This window comes from Salmo trutta, chromosome 5 (assembly GCF_901001165.1).
Source record: "Salmo trutta chromosome 5, fSalTru1.1, whole genome shotgun sequence".
Taxonomy (NCBI): Eukaryota; Metazoa; Chordata; class Actinopteri; order Salmoniformes; family Salmonidae; genus Salmo; species Salmo trutta.
In genome coordinates this window covers 64,558,833-64,584,451 of record NC_042961.1, presented here as the reverse complement: position 1 = coordinate 64,584,451, position 25,619 = coordinate 64,558,833, and the positions used below count along the sequence as shown (strand labels likewise).

At 40.7% G+C, this 25,619-nt stretch overlaps 2 long non-coding RNA genes across 3 annotated transcripts; both read left to right on the top strand.

The window, feature by feature from the left end:
• The first annotated feature begins 1,392 nt into the window (after positions 1-1,392).
• Positions 1,393-2,743, top strand: LOC115194793 (uncharacterized). Of its 2 annotated transcripts, XR_003878486.1 has the most exons (4): positions 1,393-1,558; positions 1,673-1,729; positions 2,440-2,514; positions 2,625-2,743. It is a non-coding gene; the product is annotated as an uncharacterized LOC115194793 (long non-coding RNA). The 2 variants fall into 2 exon arrangements; XR_003878487.1 differs by lacking the exons at positions 2,440-2,514; positions 2,625-2,743 and adding an exon at positions 2,318-2,338.
• Positions 2,744-3,297: 554 nt separating this feature from the next.
• LOC115194813 (uncharacterized) lies at positions 3,298-16,695 on the top strand. Its single transcript, XR_003878509.1, has 2 exons — positions 3,298-3,345; positions 16,658-16,695. It is a non-coding gene; the product is annotated as an uncharacterized LOC115194813 (long non-coding RNA).
• The last annotated feature ends 8,924 nt before the right edge of the window (positions 16,696-25,619 follow it).

The following is a 25,619-nucleotide window of genomic DNA, read 5'->3' as shown; positions in this document are numbered from 1 at the left end:
TCTCTCTCTCTCTCTCTCTCTCTCTCTCTCTCTCTCTCTCTCTCCTCTCTCTCTCTCTCTCTCTCTCTCTCTCTCTCTCTCTCTCTCTCTCTCTCTCTCTCTCTCTCTCTCTCTCTCTCTCTCTCTCTCTCTCTCTCTCTCTCTCTCTCTCTCTCTCTCTCTCTCTCTCTCTCTCTCCTCTCTCTCTCTCTCTCTCTCTCTCTCTCTCTCTCTCTCTCTCTCTCTCTCTCTCTCTCTCTCTCTCTCTCTCTCTCTCTCTCTCTCTCTCTCTCTCTCTCTCTCTCTCTCTCTCTCTCTCTCTCTCTCTCTCTCTCTTCCAGCCTGTCTTACTGTCAGTCCTGACAGATCTCAGTTCTTTAAATATGAGTCTGTCTCTCTGAGCTGTGAGGTTCAGGGGAACTCTGCTGGATGGAGACTGAAGAGACACAAAGTCTCTGGGGAGCGTTCAGATTGTGGAGGAAACTGGGGAATACCACAAGGGTCTTCATGCATTGTGTCACTAATACCATCAGACAGTGGAGTGTACTGGTGTGAGTCTGGGTCTGGAGAACACAGCAATGCTGTCAACATCACAGTACCTGGTATGTCCACAAACACCATCTACTAACATTATAGTGTTTAGTGGTTCATCTGGTTTCAGAGAGCTGATGTTATGTTTATATATTATATACAGCTGGAGCTGTGATCCTGGAGAGCCCTGTTTATATATGATGTTTATATATTATATACAGCTGGAGCTGTGATCCTGGAGAGCCCTGTTTATATATGATGTTTATATATTATATACAGCTGGTGCTGTGATCCTGGAGAGACCTGTTTATATATGATATACAGATGGAGCTGTGATCCTGGAGAGCCCTGTTTATATATGATGTTTATATATTATATACAGCTGCTGCTGTGATCCTGGAGAGCCCTGCCCTTCCTGTGACTGAGGGAGATTCTGTGACTCTGCACTGCAGATATCAGGGAACTCCCTCTGACCTCACAGCTGATTTCTACAAAGATGGATCCCTCATCAGGACTGAGACTACAGGAGAGATGACCATCCCTGCAGTATCCAAGTCAGATGAAGGACTCTACAAGTGTACCAACTCTAAAGGAGAATCACCAGAGAGCTGGATGACTGTGACAGGTGATAATATGAGAAACCTTGACATTCAGATTATCTGGTCCTTCTTTACACCGACATCAAGAGTGAGACATTACATTCATAATAGTTCTTATAATCTCTTCAATAGAAGTAATTCATACTAGAATATTTAATATTAGTCATCTAGGTACATTAATACAGATCACAGTTTCTAACTATTTCCTGTGTTGTTTTCTCTTGTGTTTTTTTTTCAAGATAGGGGCTCTACCTCATCCTCCTCTCCTCCCCCTCCTCTCCTCCTCCCTCTGTCTGTCTCTGGGTTGGTGGCTGCTCTCTCCATCTCTCTGATCATTCTACTGGTCCTGTTCTGCAAGAAGAGGAACAAACATGTAGCAGCTGAACCCAGAGATGTTACGTATGCTGACGTTAGAATCACACAGGACCCAGAACCCAGGAGAAGGAGAGGTGTACACACACACACACACACACACACACACACACACACACACACACACACACACACACACACACACACACACACAGTACAGTGTCTTTAACCCATTGTCTCGTCTCCTCCAGAGAAGTCTCCAGGAGCTGATCCAGTCTACTCTGCAGTGAAGACCTCCAACACCACAGGTACTGTAGTACTGTATAACACTATAACACCACAGGTACTGTAATACTGTATAACACTATAACACCACAGGTACTGTAATACTGAATAACACTATAACACCACAGGTACTGTAATACTGTATAACACCACAGGTACTGTAATACTGTATAACACTAACACCACAGGTACTGTAATACTGTATAACACTACAACACCACAGGTACTGTAATACTGTATAACACTACAACACCACAGGTACTGTAATACTGTATAACACTACAACACCACAGGTACTGTAATACTGTATAACACTACAACACCACAGGTACTGTAATACTGTATAACACTATAACACCACAGGTACTGTATAACACCATAACACCACAGATACTGTAATACTGTATAACACTATAACACCACAGGTACTGTATAACACTAACACCACAGGTACTGTAATACCATATAACACTATAACACCACAGGTACTGTAGTACTGAATAACACTAAAACACCACAGGTACTGTAATACTGTATAACACTATAATATAACACTTCAACATACAGCTGTTCCAGTCTGTGTTAATATCCTCTCTCTCTCCTGTGTTGAGTTCCAGGTGGATCTGGTCCAGTCTGTGTTAATATCCTCTCTCTGTCCTGTGTTTTGTTCCAGGTGGATCTGGTCCAGTCTGTGTTAATATCCTCTCTCTCTCTCTCCTGTGTTTTGTTCCAGGTGGATCTGGTCCAGGTGATGTGACCTATGCTGACATCAACCACACAGAGAAGAGAAAACACAACAGGAGGAGAGGTAGGAAGAAGGGAGAGACCAACAACACTCCCCTCATCTTTCTGAAGTAAATAATATGTTTTTACCGTGTATTTAACAATAGTTTTAACCTGTTTATATGTTTCTTTCAGAGAACGTCGTTCCAGACCCTGTCTACTCAGCAGTGAAGACAGACAGACAGAGATACAGGTCAGAAGGCCGTTCCAGACCCTGTCTACTCAGCAGTGAAGACAGACAGACAGCGATACAGGTCAGAAGATCGATCCAGTCCCTGTCTACTCAGCAGTGAAGACAGACAGACAGACAGACAGACAGCGATACAGGTCAGAAGATCGATCCAGTCCCTGTCTACTCAGCAGTGAAGACAGACAGACAGACAGACAGACAGACAGACAGACAGACAGACAGACAGACAGACAGACAGACAGACAGACAGACAGACAGACAGACAGACAGACTCAATGATGATGATGAAAAGTAGAGATCATGGCAGCCATTTTGTGCCAGAGGGCTCAGCAACACCCATCAGTTTCTGTGCATAGTGTAGAGAATCATTGTACCATCAAAACCACTGTGAAATATGTATTCTATAACCAAGAATATTGTTGTTTCAGCTGTTTCTAAAATATGCAAAAACAAAACATAAGGGAACGTATATCATTGCTCACATAGAACAGATCTACTGCTACTTAGACATGCTTTAAAGTATAATTACAGATCTATAACACACATTTCTATGTGAATTTTGTCAGGTCGCCCCAAAAATAACATATTGCCGGTTTAACTAATTAAATCTATGTGTCCTATAGGTAGAGATGTATCTGGATCCAGGGACGTAATGTACAGACTGAGGTAGGTCCATATCACTGTATCACTAACCCTAATGTACAGACTGAGGTAGGTCCAGATCACTGTATCACTAACCCTAATGTACAGACTGAAGTAGGTCCAGATCACTGTAACACTAACCCTAATGTACAGACTGAGGTAGGTCCAGATCACTGTATCACTAACCCTAATGTACAGACTGAGGTAGGTCCAGATCAGTACTATGTTGTGTTATGAATGATGTAGCATGTTGTGTTATGAATGATGTAGCATGTTGTGTTTGTTATGAATAATGTAGCATGTTGTGTTTGATATGAATGATGTAGCATGTTGTGTTATGAATGATGTAGCATGTTGTGTTATGAATGATGTAGCATGTTGTGTTATGAATGATGTAGCATGTTGTGTTTGATATGAATGATGTAGCATGTTGTGTTATGAATAATGTAGCATGTTGTGTTATGAATGATGTAGCATGTTGTGTTTGATATGAATGATGTAGCATGTTGTGTTTGATATGAATGATGTAGCATGTTGTGTTATGAATGACGTAGCATGTTGTGTTATGAATGACGTAGCATGTTGTGTTATGAATGACGTAGCATGTTGTGTTATGAATGACGTAGCATGTTGTGTTTGATATGAATGATGTAGCGTGTTGTGTTTGATATGAATGATGTAGCGTGTTGTGTTTGTTATGAATGATGTAGCGTGTTGTATTTGTTATGAATGATGTAGCATGTTGTGTTTGTTATGAATGATGTAGCGTGTTGTGTTGTGAATGATGTAGCGTGTTGTGTTGTGAATGATGTTGCATGTTGTGTTTGTTATGAATGATGTAGCGTGTTGTGTTATGAGTGATGTAGCATGTTGTGTTTGTTATGAGTGATGTAGCATGTTGTGTTATGAGTGATGTAGCATGTTGTGTTATGAGTGATGTAGCATGTTGTGTTATGAATGATGTAGCATGTTGTGTTATGAATGATGTAGCATGTTGTGTTTGTTATGAATGATGTAGCATGTTGTGTTTGTTATGAATGATGTAGCATGTTGTGTTTGTTATGAATGATGTAGCATGTTGTGTTTGTTATGAATGATGTAGCATGTTGTGTTATGAATGATGTAGCATGTTGTGTTTGTTATGAATGATGTAGCATGTTGTGTTTGTTATGAATGATGTAGCATGTTGTGTTTGTTATGAATGATGTAGCATGTTGTGTTGTGTTATGAATGATGTAGCATGTTGTGTTTTATGGATGATGAAGAATGTTGTGTTTGTTATGAGTGATGTAGAATGTTGTGTTGTGTTATGAGTGATGTAGCGTGTTGTGTTATGAATGATGTAGCATGTTGTGTTTGTTATGGATGATGAAGAATGTTGTGTTTGTTATGAGTGATGTAGAATGTTGTGTTATGAGTGATGTAGCGTGTTGTGTTATGAATGATGTAGCATGTTGTGTGTGTTATGAATGATGTAGCATGTTGTGTGTGTTATGAATGATGTAGCATGTTATGTTTGTTATGAATGATGTAGCATGTTGTGTTGTGTTATGAATGATGTAGCATGTTGTGTTTGTTATGAATGATGTAGCATGTTGTGTTGTGAATGATGTAGCGTGTTGTGTTGTGTTATGAATGATGTAGCATGTTGTGTTTGTTATGGATGATGTAGAATGTTGTGTTTGTTATGAGTGATGTAGCATGTTGTGTTATGAATGATGTAGCGTGTTATGAATGATGTAGCATGTTGTGTTTGTTATGAATGATGTAGCATGTTGTGTTATGAATGATGTAGCATGTTGTGTTTGTTATGAATGATGTAGCATGTTGTGTTATGAATAATGTAGCATGTTGTGTTTGATATGAATGATGTAGCGTGTTGTGTTTGTTATGAATGATGTAGCGTGTTGTGTTATGAATGATGTAGCATGTTGTGTTTGTTATGAGTGATGTAGCATGTTGTGTTATGAATGATGTAGCGTGTTGTGTTATGAATTGTGTAGCATGTTGTGTTTGTTATGAATGATGTAGCATGTTGTGTTATGAATAATGTAGCATGTTGTGTTATGAATGATGTAGCATGTTGTGTTATGAATGATGTAGCATGTTGTGTTTGTTATGAATAATGTAGCATGTTGTGTTTGATATGAATGATGTAGCATGTTGTGTTATGAATGATGTAGCATGTTGTGTTATGAATGATGTAGCATGTTGTGTTATGAATGATGTAGCATGTTGTGTTTGATATGAATGATGTAGCATGTTGTGTTATGAATAATGTAGCATGTTGTGTTATGAATGATGTAGCATGTTGTGTTTGATATGAATGATGTAGCATGTTGTGTTTGATATGAATGATGTAGCATGTTGTGTTATGAATGACGTAGCATGTTGTGTTATGAATGACGTAGCATGTTGTGTTATGAATGACGTAGCATGTTGTGTTATGAATGACGTAGCATGTTGTGTTTGATATGAATGATGTAGCGTGTTGTGTTTGATATGAATGATGTAGCGTGTTGTGTTTGTTATGAATGATGTAGCGTGTTGTATTTGTTATGAATGATGTAGCGTGTTGTGTTTGTTATGAATGATGTAGCGTGTTGTGTTGTGAATGATGTAGCGTGTTGTGTTGTGAATGATGTTGCATGTTGTGTTTGTTATGAATGATGTAGCGTGTTGTGTTATGAGTGATGTAGCATGTTGTGTTTGTTATGAGTGATGTAGCATGTTGTGTTATGAGTGATGTAGCATGTTGTGTTATGAGTGATGTAGCATGTTGTGTTTGTTATGAATGATGTAGCATGTTGTGTTTGTTATGAATGATGTAGCATGTTGTGTTTGTTATGAATGATGTAGCATGTTGTGTTTGTTATGAATGATGTAGCATGTTGTGTTATGAATGATGTAGCATGTTGTGTTTGTTATGAATGATGTAGCATGTTGTGTTTGTTATGAATGATGTAGCATGTTGTGTTTGTTATGAATGATGTAGCATGTTGTGTTTGTTATGAATGATGTAGCATGTTGTGTTTGTTATGAATGATGTAGCATGTTGTGTTGTGTTATGAATGATGTAGCATGTTGTGTTTTATGGATGATGAAGAATGTTGTGTTTGTTATGAGTGATGTAGAATGTTGTGTTGTGTTATGAGTGATGTAGCGTGTTGTGTTATGAATGATGTAGCATGTTGTGTTTGTTATGGATGATGAAGAATGTTGTGTTTGTTATGAGTGATGTAGCGTGTTGTGTTATGAGTGATGTAGCGTGTTGTGTTATGAATGATGTAGCATGTTGTGTGTGTTATGAATGATGTAGCATGTTGTGTTTGTTATGAATGATGTAGCATGTTATGTTTGTTATGAATGATGTAGCATGTTGTGTTGTGTTATGAATGATGTAGCATGTTGTGTTTGTTATGAATGATGTAGCATGTTGTGTTGTGAATGATGTAGCGTGTTGTGTTGTGTTATGAATGATGTAGCATGTTGTGTTTGTTATGGATGATGTAGAATGTTGTGTTTGTTATGAGTGATGTAGCATGTTGTGTTATGAATGATGTAGCGTGTTATGAATGATGTAGCATGTTGTGTTTGTTATGAATGATGTAGCATGTTGTGTTATGAATGATGTAGCATGTTGTGTTTGTTATGAATGATGTAGCGTGTTGTGTTATGAATAATGTAGCATGTTGTGTTTGATATGAATGATGTAGCGTGTTGTGTTTGTTATGAATGATGTAGCGTGTTGTGTTATGAATGATGTAGCATGTTGTGTTTGTTATGAGTGATGTAGCATGTTGTGTTATGAATGATGTAGCGTGTTGTGTTATGAATTGTGTAGCATGTTGTGTTTGTTATGAATGATGTAGCATGTTGTGTTATGAATAATGTAGCATGTTGTGTTTGATATGAATGATGTAGCGTGTTGTGTTTGTTATGAATGATGTAGCGTGTTGTGTTATGAATGATGTAGCATGTTGTGTTTGTTATGGATGATGTAGAATGTTGTGTTTGTTATGAGTGATGTAGAATGTGTTATGAATGATGTAACGTGTTGTGTTATGAATGATGTAGCATGTTGTGTTTGTTATTAATGATGTAGCATGTTGTGTTTGTTATGAATGATGTAACATGTTGTGTTTGTTATGAATGATGTAGCATGTTGTGTTTGTTATGAATGATGTAGCATGTTGTGTTTGTTAAAACCTGTTGAGGACCCATGACCGGTATTGGGATTCATTGTCAAGTGACCATGGCAGGGAATTCAGAACTGCAAGAGTCTAATCATTTCAAATACTCAAACAATCAACTATTTTCCTCCATTTGAAAGATACACATCTCCTAAATCCAACCACATTGTCCGATTTCAAAGAGGCTTGACGGAGAATGCATAAAGTTAGGTTATGTTAGGAGAGTACATTGAAAATAGCTGTGTGTAATGTTTTGTCAATTCAAAGACGGGCATCACCAAAAGCAGAAAACCAGCTAAAATGATGCACTAACCTTTGACAAACTCCATTAGATGACACTCCTAGGACATTATGTTATACAATACATGCATTTTTTGTTCCATCAAGTTCATATTTATATCCAAAAACAGCATTTACAGTCGCGGTGAAATTCAGAATTTTTTTCGCCTCAAATGCTTCCTTGAATTCAGCGTTACAATTTACAAAATTACTATTCGAAAACATTGGTAAATTATAATATTGTCATTCAAAGAATAATATATTATCATCTCGTAAATGCTACCGCATGGCCAGATCTCAAAATAACTTTACTGGGAAATCACATTTTGCAATAAACGGGGTACAATGCTAAGAACAATAGGCTAGGCTATACAGTTAGCATCATCTAATATCGATAATGAAATTGTTAATATCCCCTTACCTTTGATTATCTCCATCAGAAGGCACTGCCAGGAATCCCAGGTCCAGAACAAATGTGGTTTCTTTTGACAAAGTTCATAATTTATGTCCAAATAACACCAAGTAGTTAGCGTTCATTAGGCTCCCACAAAACGTAGGGCGGGGGGAGTAAAGTCACGACGAAAAGTAAAAAAAAATCTAGTAAATAATCTATTTACGTTCGTTCAAACATGCCAAACGTTATTTAGCATCAATCTTTTGGTCCATTTTTAACGTGAAACATCAGTAATATTTCAACCCGACCTCTCCTGTGTCTAGAAAAACGTTTATGAAAAATCTCTCTTCTCACATGCATGCGCAGGCGCGAAAAATTAAGTGACGACATCCCAGGGATGTCAACTTCCCTGCATTCTAATTCGGTCTCTGTTCATCATAGAACTTTATAAAGATAATGGAAGCCGTAGGAAGTGCGAAATGAATCCTTTGTCACTGTGTGATCTTAACAATGACTCAAATTAGAACAGCCACAAAATTCTCATTTTTTTGGTTCTATTTTTCTCAGGTTTTTGCCTGCAATATGAGTTTTGTTATACTTACAGACACCATTCAAACTGTTTTAGAAAATTCAGAGTGTTTGCTATCCAAATCTGTTAATACTATGCATATCCTAGCTTCTGAGTTGGTGTAGGAGGCAGTTAAAAATGGGCACATATTCTTTTTTCTCAATACTGCCCCCTAGCCCCAACAGGTTTTAATAATGATGTAGCATGTTGTGTTATGAATGATGTTGTGTTGTGTTATGAATGATGTAGCATGTTGTGTTATGAATGAGGTAGCATGTTGTGTTTGTTATGAATGATGTAGCATGTTGTGTTATGAATGATGTAGCATGTTGTGTTATGAATGATGTAGTATGTTGTGTTATGAATGATGTAGCATGTTGTGTTATGAATGATGTAGCATGTTGTGTTATGAATGAGGTAGCATGTTGTGTTTGTTATGAATGATGTAGCATGTTGTGTTATGAATGATGTAGTATGTTGTGTTATGAATGATGTAGCATGTTGTGTTATGAATGATGTAGCATGTTGTGTTTGTTATGAATGATGTAGCATGTTGTGTTTGTTATGATTGATGTAGCATGTTGTGCTATGAAGGATGTAGCATGTTGTGTTTGTTATGAATCATGTAGCATGTTGTGCTATGAATGATGTAGCATGTTGTGTTTGTTATGATTGATGTAGCATGTTGTGTTTGTTATGATTGATGTAGCATGTTGTGTTATGAATGATGTAGCATGTTGTGTTTGTTATGAATGATGTAGCATGTTGTGTTTGTTATGAATGATGTAGCATGTTGTGTTTGTTATGATTGATGTAGCATGTTGTACTCTGAAGGATGTAGCATGTTGTGTTTGTTATGAATGATGTAGCATGTTGTGTTTGTTATGAATGATGTAGCATGTTGTGTTTGTTATGAATGATGTAGCATGTTGTGTTTTGTGAATGATGTAGCATGTTGTTTGTTATGAATGATGTAGCATGTTGTGTTGTGAATGATGTAGCGTGTTGTGAATGATGTAGCATGTTGTGTTTGTTAATAATGATGTAGCATGCTGTACCATCTCTTCTGAACTAGTCTGTCTGTCTCACTTTCACACCCAGAGGTTTTGTATCTGAGAGTCAAACACACAAGCCACTACACCCAGAGGCCTAGCTGGTAGCATTTAGCATTGTGTGGTTGTGTTGTGTGTTACATGTCTGTGTGAGAAAGAGAGAGAGATCAAATCAATTTAAATCAAGCGTCATTTATACAGCACATTTCAGACATGGAATGTAACACAATGTGCTTCAAAAGAATAACAATAAAAACAGAACGACTAAAAAGCACCCTAAGGAAAAGCAAAGCTAAAAATATGTTTTAAGATCTCTTTTAAATATGTCCACAGTTTCGGCCCCCCTCAGGTTCTCTGGCAGGCTATTCCAGAGGCTGGGGGCATAGTAACTAAAGGCTGGGGGCATAGTAACTAAAGGCTGGGGGCATAGTAACTAAAGGCTGGGGGCATAGTAACTAAAGGCTGGGGGCATAGTAACTAAAGGCTGGGGGCATAGTAACTAAAGGCTGGGGGCATAGTAACTAAAGGCTGCCTCTCCATGTCTCTTGGCCCTAGGCTTTGGGATAGTTAAAAGGCCAGAGGACCTGAGGGACCTACTGGGTACATAACTTAAAAGAATGTCTGACATGTATTGGGGTCCACGATCGTGGATTGATTTAAAACCAATAGAATAATCTTAAAATAAGTTCTAAAACTCAGACAGTCAGTGCAGAAACCTTAAAATCGGTGTAATGTGTTCTCTCCGTCTGGTCTTGGTCAGTACCCTGCAGCATTCTGTATGTTTTGCAGTTTACCAAAGGCTTTCTTGGATAGACCAGACAGGAGAGCATTACAGTAGTCAAGCCTGCTTGTAATAAAAGCATGGCTGAGTCTCTCTGTATCAGCCTGAGAGAGAAACGGCTGCACCTTGGCAATGTTCCTCAGGTGGTAAAAAGCTATTTTGGTCACATTCCTAATGTGTGATTCGAAATAACAACTAGGTTTTTTACCTGGTGTTTTAATCTTTATTGCCCGTGAATTAAAATGTGCGGCCAGATTCTCTCTCTGTGCCTTGGCTCCAACAATAAGTACCTTGGTCTTGTCTTGCTTTAGCTGGAGGAAGTTGTGAACCATCCAAGTATTTAAATCACTAATACAGTCTAAAGATTTATCCGTGGAGATAAAATCCAATGAAATGTAAAGTTGTGTATCGTCTACGTAGCAGTGAAAATCAATGCTGTGCTTTCTGATAACCCTGCCAAGGTGTTACATATATTAACTAGACAGTACAGGACTGATAACCCTGCAAAGGGGTAACATATATTAACTAGACAGTACAGGACTGATAACCCTGCCAAGGGGTAACATATATAAACTAGACAGTACAGGACTGATAACCCTGCCAAGGGGTAACATATATTAACTAGACAGGACTGATAACCCTGCCAAGGGGTAACATATATTAACTAGACAGTACAGGACTGATAACCCTGCCAAGGGGTAACATATATCAACTGGACAGTACCGGACCCAAAATAGAACATTGTGGAACGCCACATGTGACATCATAGTCAACAGTGTCGAATGCATTACTTAAATCCAATAGTACAAGAACAGAGAACTGTTTAGCATCTGTGTTGGCTTGGTTCTCTATGGTGTAGACGGTCAGGGTGTGACTAGGGGGTGTTCTAGTATGTCTATTTCTATGTTGGTCCTAATGTGAGAGGCAGCTGTTTATCGTTGCCTCTGATTGGGGATCATATTTACGTAGCCATTTCCCCACCTGTGTGTTGTGGGATATTGTTTGTGTTTAGTTGCCTGTGCGCATGTCTGCACGTTTCGTTATTGTTTTGTTTGTTTGACAGCGATTAAAAATATGTGGAATTATACTCACACTGCGCCTTACGAAACTTGTGACATGGCTCTAAGATAAGTTACCACTTTCTCTAAGACTGTCTCTGTGCTGTGGTGGGCACGAAAACCAGATTGGAATTTTTCAAAAATACAGTTGACACTTAAAAAAATGATTTTGCCGTTTGAACACCAACTTATTCAGAATTCTCCTTAAGAGGGAAAATAAATCCATAGTGCCTTAGTGTGGTTTAGGCTAGTACACATATCATCAAACTTCTAGTCAGATCTTGACTGATACCCAGTCCAATGTTGGTCATCTTATCTCTGAAATATGCTGTAAACACATCACATTTAGATGGCTGTGGTTATGGGTGGGCCCAGTAGAAAGCCCCTTGGTAATAACCAGGTCCAGAGTATGGCTGTGGTTATGGGTGGGCCCAGTAGAAAGCCCCTTGGTAATAACCAGGTCCAGAGTATGGCTGTGGTTATGGGTGGGTCCAGTAGAAAGCCCCTTGGTAATAACCAGGTCTATTTTATGGCTGTGGTTATGGGTGGGCCCAGCAGAAAGCCCCTTGGTAATAACCAGGTCCAGAGTATGGCTGTGGTTATGGGTGGGCCCAGTAGAAAGCCCCTTGGTAATAACCAGGTCTATTTTATGGCTGTGGTTATGGGTGGGCCCAGTAGAAAGCCAGTAGAGCCAAATGGTAATAACTGGTTCCATTTAAACAGTATAACATGTTGCTCTGGTCTGGTGGCTGACATTTAAACAGTATAACATGATGCTCTGGTCTGGTGGCTGACATTTAAACAGCATAACATGATGCTTACAGCTGAGAGCATTATAGTAGCTTTATGTGAACAACATCACCCATAGTTAAACACCAATGTCCCTTTGTCACACACAGATGTGACCCGTTTCAGGAAACTAGGCGTACAACTGAAAGCATTAGTAAAAATAGAGGCTGTCTGTAGACCCCACCACATATAGATACTTATCAGAGCAGGAGATCTGTGTCTGAGGTTATAGCTGTATGTGAACAACATCACCCATTGTTAAACACCTCTGTCCCTCTGTCACACATTTTACATGTATTTTTATATATTTTTGTCATTTAGCGACTTACAGTAGTGAGTCATTTAGCAGATGCTCTTGTCCAGAGCGACTTACAGAATTGAGCGGATACATTTTTGTACTTTTCTAAGCACCAGTCTCTACAAATTGAGCCACACAGGACACACATGCAGAGAAACAAAAACACACACAAACACACCCACACAGAGACCCACACAGAGACCCACACAGAGACCCACACACACACACACACCCTTACTACTTACAGTAGTGAGTCATTTAGCAGACGCTCTTGTCCAGAGAGACTTACAGTAGTGAGTCATTTAGCAGACGCTCTTGTCCAGAGCGACTTACAGTAGTGAGTCATTTAGCAGATGCTCTTGTCCAGAGAGACTTACAGTAGTGAGTCATTTAGCAGATGCTCTTGTCCAGAGAGACTTACAGAAGTGAGCGGATACATTTCTGTACTTTTCTAAGCACCAGTCTCTACCAACTGAGCCACACAGGACACACATGCAGAGAAACACACACACGCACACACACACACATGCACAGGCCCAGACATGTACCTCCCTCTCCTTCCCTTTGCTGACTGTTGCAGCAGGTCTATTTTAGTCTGAATGGGAACGTACAGTTGAAGTCGGAAGTTTACATACACTTAGGTTGGAGTCATTAAAACTCGTTTTTTAACCACGCCACACATTTCTTGTTAACAATTTATAGTTTTGGCAAGTCCGTTAGGACATCTACTTTGTGCATGACACAAGTAATTTTTCCAACAATTGTTTACAGACAGATTATTTCACTTATAATTCATTGTATCACAATTCCAGTGGGTCAGAAGTTTACATACACTATTGGAGGATTACCTGTGGATGTGTTTCAAGGCCTACCTTCAAACCCAGTGCCTCTTTGCTTGACATCATGAGAAAATAAAAATAAATCAGCCAAGACCACAGAAACAAAATTGAAGACCTCCACAAGTCTAGTTCATTCTTGGGAGCAATTTCCAAATGCCTGAACGTACCATGAAGCCGTCATACCGCTCAGGATGGAGACGCATTCTGTTTCCTAGAGATTAATGTACTTTGGTGCGAAAAGTGCAAATCTATCCCAGAACAACAGCAAAGGACCTTGTGAAGTTGCTGGAGGAAACAGGTACAAAAGTATCTATATCCACAGTAAAACGAGACCTATTGTAATGACCGTCGTCGCAATGAGACCAAGGTGCAGCGGAGGATGTGTTCATCATAAAGGATTTTAATAAACGAATGAACACTACAAACAAAACACGAAAAGAAACGACAGCCAAACAGTCCTGTCAGGATTAACACAAACCTAGACAGAAAAGAATCACCCACATCCCCAAAGGAAAAACAGGCTGCTTATGTATGACTCTCAATCAGCAACAACGATCTACAGCTGTTCCTGATTGAGAGCCACACACGGCCTAACCAAAGAAACAAACCAACATAGAAAAATAAACATAGAACGCCCACCCATGTAACACCCTGGCCTAACCAAAATAGAGAACAAAAAAAACCTCTATGGCCAGGGCGTTACACCTATATCGATATAACCTGAAATACCACTCAGCAAGGAAAAAGCCACTGCTCCAAAACCGCCATAAAAAAGCCAGACTATGGTTTGCAACTGCACATCGGGAAAAAAATCGTACTTTTTGGAGAAATGTCCTCTGGTCTGATGAAACAAAAATAGAACTGTTTGGTCATAATGACCATAGTTTTGTCTGGAGGAAAAGGGGGAGGCTTGCAAGCCAACGAACACCATCCCAACCGTGAAGCACGGGGGTGGCAGCATCATGTTATGAGGTTGCTTTGCTGCAGGAGTGACTGGTGCACTTCACAAAATAGATAGCATCATGAGGTAGGAAAATTATGTGGATATATTGAAGAAACATCTCAAGACATCAGTCAGGAAGTTAATTAACCTCTTACATCTAGACATTCCGTTAGCGGAACACCTGCTCCAATAGCCAATGATGGGCGTGGCGCGAATTACAAATTCCTCAAAAATACAAAAACTTCAATTTTTCAAACATATGCAAAACATTAGATTATGTCAGCAGAGTACCCAGCCAGGAATAATCAGACACCCATTTTTCAAGCTAGCATATAATGTCACATAAACCCAAACCACAGCTAAATGCAGCACTAACCTTTGATGATCTTCATCAGATGACAATCCTAGGACATTATGTTATACAATACATGCATGTTTTCGGTGAAAGCACATTTTGCAATATTCTCAGTAGATAGCCCGGCATCACAGGGCTAGCTATTTAGACACCCAGCAAGTTTAGCACTCACCAAAGTCAGATTTACTATAAGAAAAATGTTATTACCTTTGCTGTTCTTTGTCAGAATGCACTCCCAGGACTTCTACTTCAATAACAAATGTTGGTTTGGTCCCAAATAATCCTTTGTTATATCCAAATAGCGGCGTTTTGTTCGTGCGTTCAAGACACTATCCGAATGGTAAAGAAGGGTGACGAGCACGACGCATTTCGTGACAAAAAATGTCTAAATATTCCATTACCGTACTTCGAAGCATGTCAACCGCTGTTTAAAATCAATTTTTATGATATTTTTCTCGTAAAAAAGCGATAATATTCCGACCGGGAATCTTCGTTTAGGTAAAAAGACGAAAGAAAATAAAGCATGGGGTCGACTCGTGCAAGTCCATTGTCCTCTGATCGGCCACTTACCAAAGGCGATAATGTATTTCAGCCAGAGGCTTCCTCGATATCATTCAGCTTTTTCCCGGGTTCTGAGAGCCTATGGGAGCCGTAGGAAGTGTCACGTTACAGCAAAGATCCTCAGTCTTCAATAAAAAGAGCCAAGATGAACAACAACTTGTCAGACAGGCCACTTCCTGCATGGAATCTTCTCAGGTTTTTGCCTGCCATATGAGTTCTGTTATACTCACAGACACCATTCAAACAGTTTTAGAAACTTTAGGGTGTTTTCTATCCAAAGCCAATAATTATAATCATATTCTAGTTTCTGGGCAGGAGTAATAATCAGATTAAATCGGGTACGTTTTTTATCCGGCCGTGAAAATACTGCCCCCTAGCCATAACAGGTTAAAGCTTGGTCGCAAATGGGTCTTCCAAATGGACAATGACCCCAAGCATACGTCCAAAGTTGTGGCAAAATGGCTTAAGGACAACAAAGTCAAGGTATTGGAGTGGCCATCACAATGCCCTGCCATCAATCCTATAGAAAATGTGTCGGCAGAACTGAAAAAGTGTGTGCGAGCAAGGAGGCCTACAAACCTGACTCAATTACACCAGTTCTGTCAGGAGGAATGGGCCAAAATTCACCCAACTTATTGTCGGAAGCTTGTGGAAGGCTACCTGAAACGTTTGATCCAAGTTAAACAATTTAAACAACTAAATAATAATTGAGTGTATGTAAACTTCTGACACACTGGGAATGTGATGAAAGAAATAAAAGCTGAAATAAATCATTCTCTCAACTATTATTCTGACATTTCACATTCTTAAAATAAAGTGGTGATCGTAACTGATCTAAGACAGGAACGTTTTACTGGGATTAAATGTCAGGAATTGTGAAAAACTAAGTTTAAATGTAGTTGGCTAAGGTGTATGTCAACTTCCGACTTCAAATGTACGTATTCTGTATGATGTACATTCAGAGTTCTAAACACTTAAAAGACCAGTCAAACACCTGATTGAATCAGTCATTATAATTGGACTCTATGTTGGGGTGTATAAATGTATCTAACTACACATTAAACACTGAGACCTTTTGGGGTGTATAAATGTATCTAACTACACATTAAACACTGAGACCTTTTGGGGTGTATAAATGTTCCAGTGGTGTTGATGGTCTTCACTGTAGTAGACTGGATCAGCTCCTCTGTCCCTCACTCATCTCTCTCTCCTCTCTCTTTACCTAGTGACCCTGTTCATCAGAACGTCATGGTGGGTGGAAAAAGATCCTCTCTTCAGCTGCGGTGAACAACCACAACCCTGTCAGTCCATCTCTTTACTTCTCATTTCTCTTATCTTCTCTCTCCTCCCTTCCCTTTTCACACCAACACACATATCTTTAGACGCTGCAGCCTTGACCGCCATCAACAGCATCAGCAACAGAGAGGTGTGAAGTTTCCACAACAGAGTTAGAGTTAGTTTATCATGTACTTCTCTTTAGTTATGCTGCAGCCTTGACCTCCATCAACAGAGTTAGAGTTAGTTTATCATGAGACCATACAGACACCACTGACTGGAACTATCAACAACAAGAGTTAGTTTATCATGAGAACATACAGACACCACTGACTGGAACTATCAACAACAAGAGTTAGTTTATCATGAGAACATACAGACACCACTGACTGGAACCAGCTGACAGTATCAGTTGTAAAGGCTTCATTACTACTAACAGAAGGAAAGTTGTAGTGTTATGTCCATGATGTAATGTCATTGTGTGTGTTTACCTTGAGCAACACCATTGTATGGTTGCTAACTTGTCAAATTAAGCTTCCTAAAATTTGTTAGAAAATGTGTCAGTGTCACAACTATACTAATGTCACATCCTGACCATAGTAAGATGTTATTTTCTATGGTAGAGTAGGGCAGGGCGTGACAGGGGGTGTTTTGTGTTTTTCTATGTTTTGTATTTCTATGTTTAGGTTCTAGTTTTCTATTTCTAAGTTTTGTTGGGGGGGATGATCTCCAATTAGAGGCAGCTGGTCCTCGTTGTCTCTAATTGGAGATCATACTTAAGTAGGTTTTTTTTCCACCTGTGTTTTTGGGTAGTTGTCTTCTGCTTAGTTTTCTGTACCTGACAGAACTGTGTGCTTTTGGTTTCTCTTTGTTATTTTTTCTTTAGTGTTCTGAGTTAAAATAAATATTCATCATGAGCAATCAACATGCTGCACTTTGGTCCCCTCTCTACGACAGCCGTTACAGTCAGTTTGTCACTTTCATGAGTTTAGAGTAATAACATGTTCCACTACTGAAGACATTGTCTCTAATCTAGGTTGGAGTAATAACATGTTCCACTACTGAAGACATTGTCTCTAATCTAGGTTGTGCCTTTACATTTATAGAAAATGTACAACTAAGGAAGAATGTTTCACTTCTCTTTTTGACTTCTCTAACCCAAAACCCCAACCTGGTCTCATTGGTCTGTTTCACAAGCATTCCCCAAAGTCGATATTGTGCCTCTGGGTTTAGAAATGTCTGGTGGGTATTAGCACCAAGAGAGAAGGTTTGAATCCTAAGCAACCTGCCAACACATTGTTTGAAGTAAAATAGACCAACATAGCTACCGTAGTAGGTGAAATCTGTGTGTTGGAAAACCTTGGTAGAGCATGGGTGTAGAAGGCATTGTAGTGCTCACGTGAATTTCCTTTCTTTGACATTATGCTCACAATGCAAATAGTCCAGGAAGCCATTTGATTACATGTTCAGGAGTCTTAAAGCTAGGGGGTAAAAACTGTTGAGAAGCCTTTTTGTCCTAGACTTGGCACTCCGGTACTGCTTGCATTGCGGTAATAGAGAGAACAGTCTATGACTGTGGTGGCTGGGGTCTTTGACAATTTTTAGGGCCTTCCTCTGACACCGCTTGGTGTAGAGGTCCTGGATGGCAGGAAGCTTAGCCCCAGTGATGTTCTGGGCCATACGCACTACCCTTTGTAGTGCCTTGTGGTAAGAGGCCGAGCAATTGCCGTACAAGGCAGTGATGCAACCAGTCAGGATGCTCTTGATGTTGCAACTGTAGAACCCTTTGAGGATCTCAGGACCCATGCCAAATCTTTTTAGTTTCCTGAGGGGGAATAGGCTTTGTCGTGCCCTCTTCACGACTGTCTTGGTGTGTTTGGACAATTCTAGTTTGTTGTTGATGTGGACACCAAAGAACTTGAAGCTCTCAACCTGCTCCACTACAGCCCCGTCGATGAGAATGGGGGCTTGCTCGGTCCTCCTTTTCCTGTAGTCCACAATCATCTTCTTAGTCTTGGTTACGTTGAGGGATAGGTTGTTATTCTGGCACCACCAGGTCTCTGACCTCCTCCCTATAGGCTGCCTCGTCGTTGTCGGTGATCAGGCCTACCACTGTTGTGTCGTCTGCAAACTTAATGATGGATTTGGAGTCGTGCCTGGCCATGCAGTTGTGGGTGAACAGGGAGTACAGGAGGGGACTGAGCACACACCCCTGGGGAGCTCCGGTGTTGAGGATCAGCGTGGCAGATGTGTTGCTACCTACCCTCACCACCTGGGGGCGGCCCGTCAGGAAGTCCAGGATCCAGTTGCAGAGGAAGGTGTTTAGTCCCAGGATCCTTAGCTTAGTGATGAGCTTTGAGGGTACTATGGTATTGAACGCTGAGCTGTAGTTAATGAATAGCATTCTTACATAAGTGTTCCTTTTGTCCAGGTGGGAAAGGGCAGTGTGGAGTGCAATGGAGATTGCATCATCTGTGGATTTGTTTGGACGGTATGCAAATTGGAGTGGGTCTAGGGTTTCTGGGATAATGGTGTTGATGTGAGCCATTACCAACCTTTCAAAGCACTTCATGGCTACGGACCTGAGTGCTACGGGTCTGTAGTGATTTAGGCAGGTTGTCTTGGTGTTCTTGGGAACAGGGACTAAGGTGGTCTGCTTGAAACATGTTGGTATAACAGACTCAATCAGGGACATGTTGAAAATGTCAGTGAAGACACCTGCCAGTTGGTCAGCACATGCCCGGAGCACACATCCTGGTAATCCGTCTGGCCCCACAGCCATGTGTATGTTGACCTGTTTAAAAGGTCTTACTCACGTCGGCTACGGAGAGCGTGAACACAGTCTTCCGGAACAGCTGATGTTCTCATGCATGCCTCAGTGTTGCTTGCCTTGAAGCGAGCCTAGAAGTGGTTTAGCTCGTCTGGTAGTCTCGTGTCACTGGGCAGCTCGCGGCTGTGCTTCCCTTTGTAGTCTGTAATAGTTTGCAAGCCCTGCCACATAAGACGAGCTTCAGAGCAGGTGTAGTATGATTCAATCTTAGCCCTGTATTGACGCTTTGCCTGTTTGATGGTTTGTCGCAGAGCATACCAGGATTTCTTGTAAGCTTCCGGGTTAGAGTCCCGCACCTTGAAAGCGGCAGCTCTACCCTTTAGCTCAGTGCGAATGTTGCCTGTAATCCATGGCTTCTGGTTGGGGTATGTAGGTACAGTCACTGTGGGGACGACGTCCTTGATGCACTTAGTGATAAAGCCAGTGACTGATGTGGTGTACTCCTCAATGCCATCGGAAGAAACCCGGAACATGTTCCAGTCTGTGATAGCAAAACAGTCCTGTAGTTTAGCATCTGCTTCATCTGACCACTTTTTTTTATAGACCGAGTCACTGGTGCTTCATGCTATAATTTTTGCTTGTAATCAGGAGGATAGAGTTGTGGTCGGATTTACCAAATGGAGGGCGAGGGAGAGCTTTGTACGCATCTCTGTGTGTGGAGTAAAGGTGATGTAGAATTTTCGCAAAAGTAAAAGTTGTCAAAATATACATTTTATAAATACAGATACACAAAAAAACGACTTAAGTAGTACTTTAAAGTATTTTTACTTCAGTAATTTACACCACTGGACTTAAAAGGAACATTGTTACACATGATAACCTTGTGTAACAATATTGAAACTGTATTGCCACCTAGTGGACACCAAGAGGAACTACACCACACACACAAACACAATAACCTTAAAACAGATGCTTTATATTGTTCTTTTTTATTAGCTAAATATGTCCAATCAAGGAGACATTTCAAAAGTCGGAATGTAAAGCACAAACGCCTGGAAAGTTCTTCAAAAGCAGCTGTAGTGAGTGAAGTATCTTGAGGTTACCTGAAATAGGTCAATAACATCTTCAACGCAGACATAAGTTACCTGCTATATTTGGGCAACAGGATTAACACAGAGAGAACTTGACAAAATACATTGTATGTTTCTGTAGTACCGGTAGGCTGTTGTGTACAAGCCACCTAGCTAATAAAATATTGGAGCTAGCAGTCATTTAGTTACATTTTAACCAAAGCAATAGAGTTCACCGGCAAATGCAGACACACCAGAAATAATAACTAAACCAACGAACAAGAATTGCTTGTAGGCGACCAGAATGAGGACAGACATGTTTCTAAATAAATGTTGTCCGTGTAAAAAAGTAATTAAACAGCCCACTCCCTGCCTGGTATCTTATTCTGCTGCTATACAACTTTGTATGGGTTGTTTGTTGGCAACCTTGTTATTTACAAAGTTTTTTGTAGCAGATTCCTGTTGGAGGAAGGCACATACAGAGGGGGAGAACGTTGTCACCGCAGGACCCTGAGATGGCGGAAGCTGAAGTGTCGTTTGAAGCAGAAAGAGCGTCGAGTACAGTTGGCTAGAAAGATAAGTAGACAACAGTGAAGTCCAACAATGGAACAAAAAGGGCTAAAATTGTTGTGTAAAATGAGTCTGATTAATCACTCCATGTTGGAATACGTTTTTTTGGATAAAGATGTTTATTTGGGAAACCCTTTGAAGTCACGAGGATGGTGAAGAAGTTTTGGGAAAGTGGAAGAAGTCTATTACTAGCCTGTTCAACCTCTCTTTCGTATCGTCTGAGATTCCCAAAGATTGGAAAGCTGCCGTGGTCATCCCTCTCTTCAAAGGGGGAGACACTCTGGACCCAAACTGCTACAGACCTATATCCATCCTGCCCTACCTTTCTAAGGTCTTCGCAAGCCAAGTTAACAAAAAGATCACGGACTTTTTCGAATACCACCGTACCTTCTCAACTATGCAATCTGGTTTCAGAGCTGGTCATGGGTGCTCCTCAGCCACGCTCAAGGTCCTAAACGATATCATAACCACCATCGATAAAAACAGTACAGTGTAGCCATATTTATTGACCTGGTGTCACGTCCTGGCCAGTATAAGGGTTAATTGGTATTGTAGTTTGGTCAGGACGTGGCAGAGGGTATTCGTTTTATGGTATTCGGGGTGGTGTGTTTGTTGTAGGGGATTTGATTTGTGTATTCCGGGGTTTTTGGGCACTGTTCCTTGTTATGTATGTCTATGATTGATCTAGCTGTTGTATATCTATGTGTGGTCAATTGGGGTTGGGACTCAATTGAAGGCAGGTGTTGTCCATTTGCCTTTGATTGAGAGTCCCATATATTAGGGTGTGTTTGTATGTGTCTTTTGTGGGAGATTGTTGTGTGCACTGCGTTTGTTTGAGCCTGCCACACTGTTGCCGTTGTGAGTTTTGTTTTTCTTCAAGTGGATACCTTACCTGTTTTTATCAGGAATAAACATGAGTGTCCACAATCCCGCTGCATTTTGGTCCTCCTTTCCTCAACACAACGAAATACGTGACACCTGGCCAAGGCTTTAGACTCTGTCAATCACTGCATTCTTATCGGCAGACTCAATAGCCTTGGCTTCTCAAATGACTGCCTCGCCTGGTTCACCAACTACTTCTCAGATACTTCTCAGATAGAGTTCAGTGTGTCAAATCGGAGGGCCTGTTGTCCGGTCCTCTAGCAGTCTCTAGGGGGGTGCCACAGGGTAGGGGGCAGGGGGCAGTATTGACACGGCTGGATAAAAAACGTACCCGATTTAATCTGGTTATTACTCCTGCCCAGTAACTAGAATATGCATATAATTATTGGCTTTGGATAGAAAACACTCAAGTTTCTAAAACTGTTTGAATGGTGTCTGTGAGTATAACAGAACTCAAATGGCAGGTCAAAACCTGAGAAGATTCTGTACAGGAAGTACCCTGTCTGACCATTTCTTGGCCTTCTTTGCCATCTCTATCCAAAACAAAGGATCTCTGCTGTTACGTGACACTTCCTACGGCTCACATGGGCTCTCAGAAGGCGGCAAAAAGCTGAATCGTGGCTTTGCAGGGTCTGGCTGAAAAAAAGTAACGCTTTTGGGTAGTGGCTGGTTACAGTACTGTGAGACTCAGGCGCGTGCCCGCGTCGACCGAATGCTTTGTTTTCTTTCCTCTGTTTACCTAAACGCAGATTCCCGGTCGGAATATTATCGCTTTTTTACGAGAAAAATGGCATAAAAATGGATTTTAAACAGCGGTTGACATGCTTCGAAGTACGGTAATGGAATATTTAGAATTTTTTTTGTCACGAATTGCGCCATGCTCGTGACCCTTATTTACACTTCGGATAGTGTCTGGAATGCACGAACAAAACGCCGCTATTTGGATATAACGATGGATTATTTTGGACCAAACCAACGTTTGTTATTGAAGTAGCAGTCCTGGGAGTGCATTCTGACGAAGACAACATAGGTAATCAAACTTTTGTAATAGCATACCCCCCTCACATAAACCCAAACCACAGCTAAATGCAGCACTAACCTTTGATGATCTTCATCAGATGACACACCTAGGACATTATGTTATACAATACATGCATGTTTTGTTCAATCAAGTTCATATTTATATCAAAAAACAGCTTTTTACATTAGCATGTGACGTTCAGAACTAGCATACCCCCCGCAAACTTCCGGTGAATTTACTAAATTACTCACGATAAACGTTCACAAAAAACATAACAATTATTTTAAGAATTATAGATACAGAACTCCTCTATGCACTCGCTATGTCCAATTTTAAAATAGCTTTTCGGTGAAAGCACATTTTGCAATATTCTAAGTAGATAGCCCAGCCATCACAGGCTAGCTATTTTGACACCAACCAAGTTTGGCACTCACCAAACTCCGATTTACTATTAGAAAAGTTTGATTACCTTTGGTGTTCTTCGTCAGAATGCACTCCCAGGACTTCTACTTCAATAACATATGTTGGTTTGGTCCCAAATAATCCATAGTTATACCCAAATAGCGGCGTTTTGTTCGTGCGTTCAAGACACTATCTGAAGGGTAAATAAGGGTCACGTGCCCGACGCGTTTCGTGACAAAAAAATTCTAAATATTCCATTACCGTTCTTCGAAGCATGTCAACCGCTGTTTAAAATCAATTTTTATTCCATTTTTCTCGTAAAAAAACGATAATATTCCGACCGGGAAAGCGTGTTTACGTTCAAAGAGAGAAAATAAAAACATCTCGTGCCCTCGTGCACGAGCCCCAGTCTGATGGTCCTCTGACCGGCCACTAACCAAATGCGCTGTTTTTCAGCCAGGGGCTGCCTCGATATCATTCAGGTTTTTCGCGGGTTCTGAGAGCCTATGGGAGCCGTAGGAAGTGTCACGTTACAGCAAAGATCCTCAGTTTTCAATAAACAGAGCCAAGAAGAACAAGAACGTGTCAGACAGGCCACTTCCTGTAAGGAATCGTCTCAGGTTTTTGCCTATGAGTTCTGTTATACTCACAGACACCATTCAAACAGTTTTAGAAACTTTAGGGTGTTTTCTATCCAAAGCCAATAATTATATGCATATTCTAGTTACTGGGCAGGAGTAGTAACCAGATTAAATCGGGTACGTTTTTTATCCGGCCGTGCAAATACTGCCCCCTATCCCCAACAGGTTTTAAGTTAGTTTCACTATTACGCATGGATTTTACATTTTGGGGTTTCAAACCGTCAATTTGGTGGCGACAATACACACTGGGGACATGAGCAGAACTCTGGAAGGGGAAAATGGAGTCCCTAGAGAAAGCAAGTCCAAGATGGGTGTCAGGGATGGAGCAGCAGTATTAACATAAGGAGACGTGAACGTGGAAAACGGTGAAGATGAGTTGGGAAAAGAGAGGGAGAAGAGGTCTAAGAGAGGGAGGGAAGAAGAGGGGGAGCTTAAGGCGTATAAAAATGGTGGAAAAAAGGGAGATGGTTTGTTAAAGAAGAATGGTAGGAAGTGTGAGCAGAGGGAGCTGAAGACAGGAGGAGAAATGGAAGTGAATGAGGGTGAAGTACCGGAGGTGGTCGGTGTAGTAAAGTTATCAGAGACCGAGGCACCAAGGATCAGGAAAAAGATGAGTCTGTGACAGTAGGAGTGAAGTTTATGGAAAAAGTGGACTCTTGCCTTTTGGCTGATCCATTTGTGGTTTCACGGTGGGTGAGAAAAGAGTTGGGTCATGTGGAGTCGGTGAGGGTAACCAGAAGTGGTCTAGTGATAATTGTTTGTGTTTCTGTTAGGCAGAGGAAGAATGCGCTCAAAGTAAAATGAATGAGGGCAAGAAATGTGAATTGTTTCTTTCTCAAGAAAAGGGCACCAATGAAAGGAGTGATAACTGGGGTAGCAGTAAATAGAAAAGTTGACCAGCTGAGGGGAAAGAGGCCCGGTGTATGTGATGCTCGTCGTTTGATGCGACGCAGACAGGGTGGGGAGAGTGGGGAAACAGAAGAGTCATTGTCTGTTATTTTGATGTTGAGTGTTTGCCTGACAAAGTGAAGTTAGGATATATAAGTTATCCTGTATGAGCGTATGTTCCGAATACATTACGATGTTACAGGTGTCCAGCTGATGGGCAGGTGGCAGCAGTGTGTAGGAGGGAGGGTCCAAGGTGTGAGAAATGTGCAGAAGGGCACGAGACAAAGGAATGTGTAGCATCGGGTTAAGTAGTGGTATGTGTTAATTGTAGGGGTGCCCATGGAGCTGGGGATCATAAATGTCCCGTGAGAGAAAGGCAGGTTGAGGATTCCAGGGTTATAGTAGCGCAGAAGTTGTCATATGCTGAGGCAGTGAAGAAAGTATAGGAAGATGGGTCAAGGGGGAGGAGTGGTGAGAGTAGTAGAGATATACCAGTACAGAGGGATAGGGCAAAATGTGAAATACGTTTCAGTAAGATTGGATTTATAGCAATGGTTATCAACTGTACAGCAGGGATGGATCTGAAGTCTCAGGAAATAGAGGTTGTGGTGGCAGCTGCAGAGAGGTATTTGGGTGTGTGGGAGACTTGACAATAGAAAGAGTAACAGG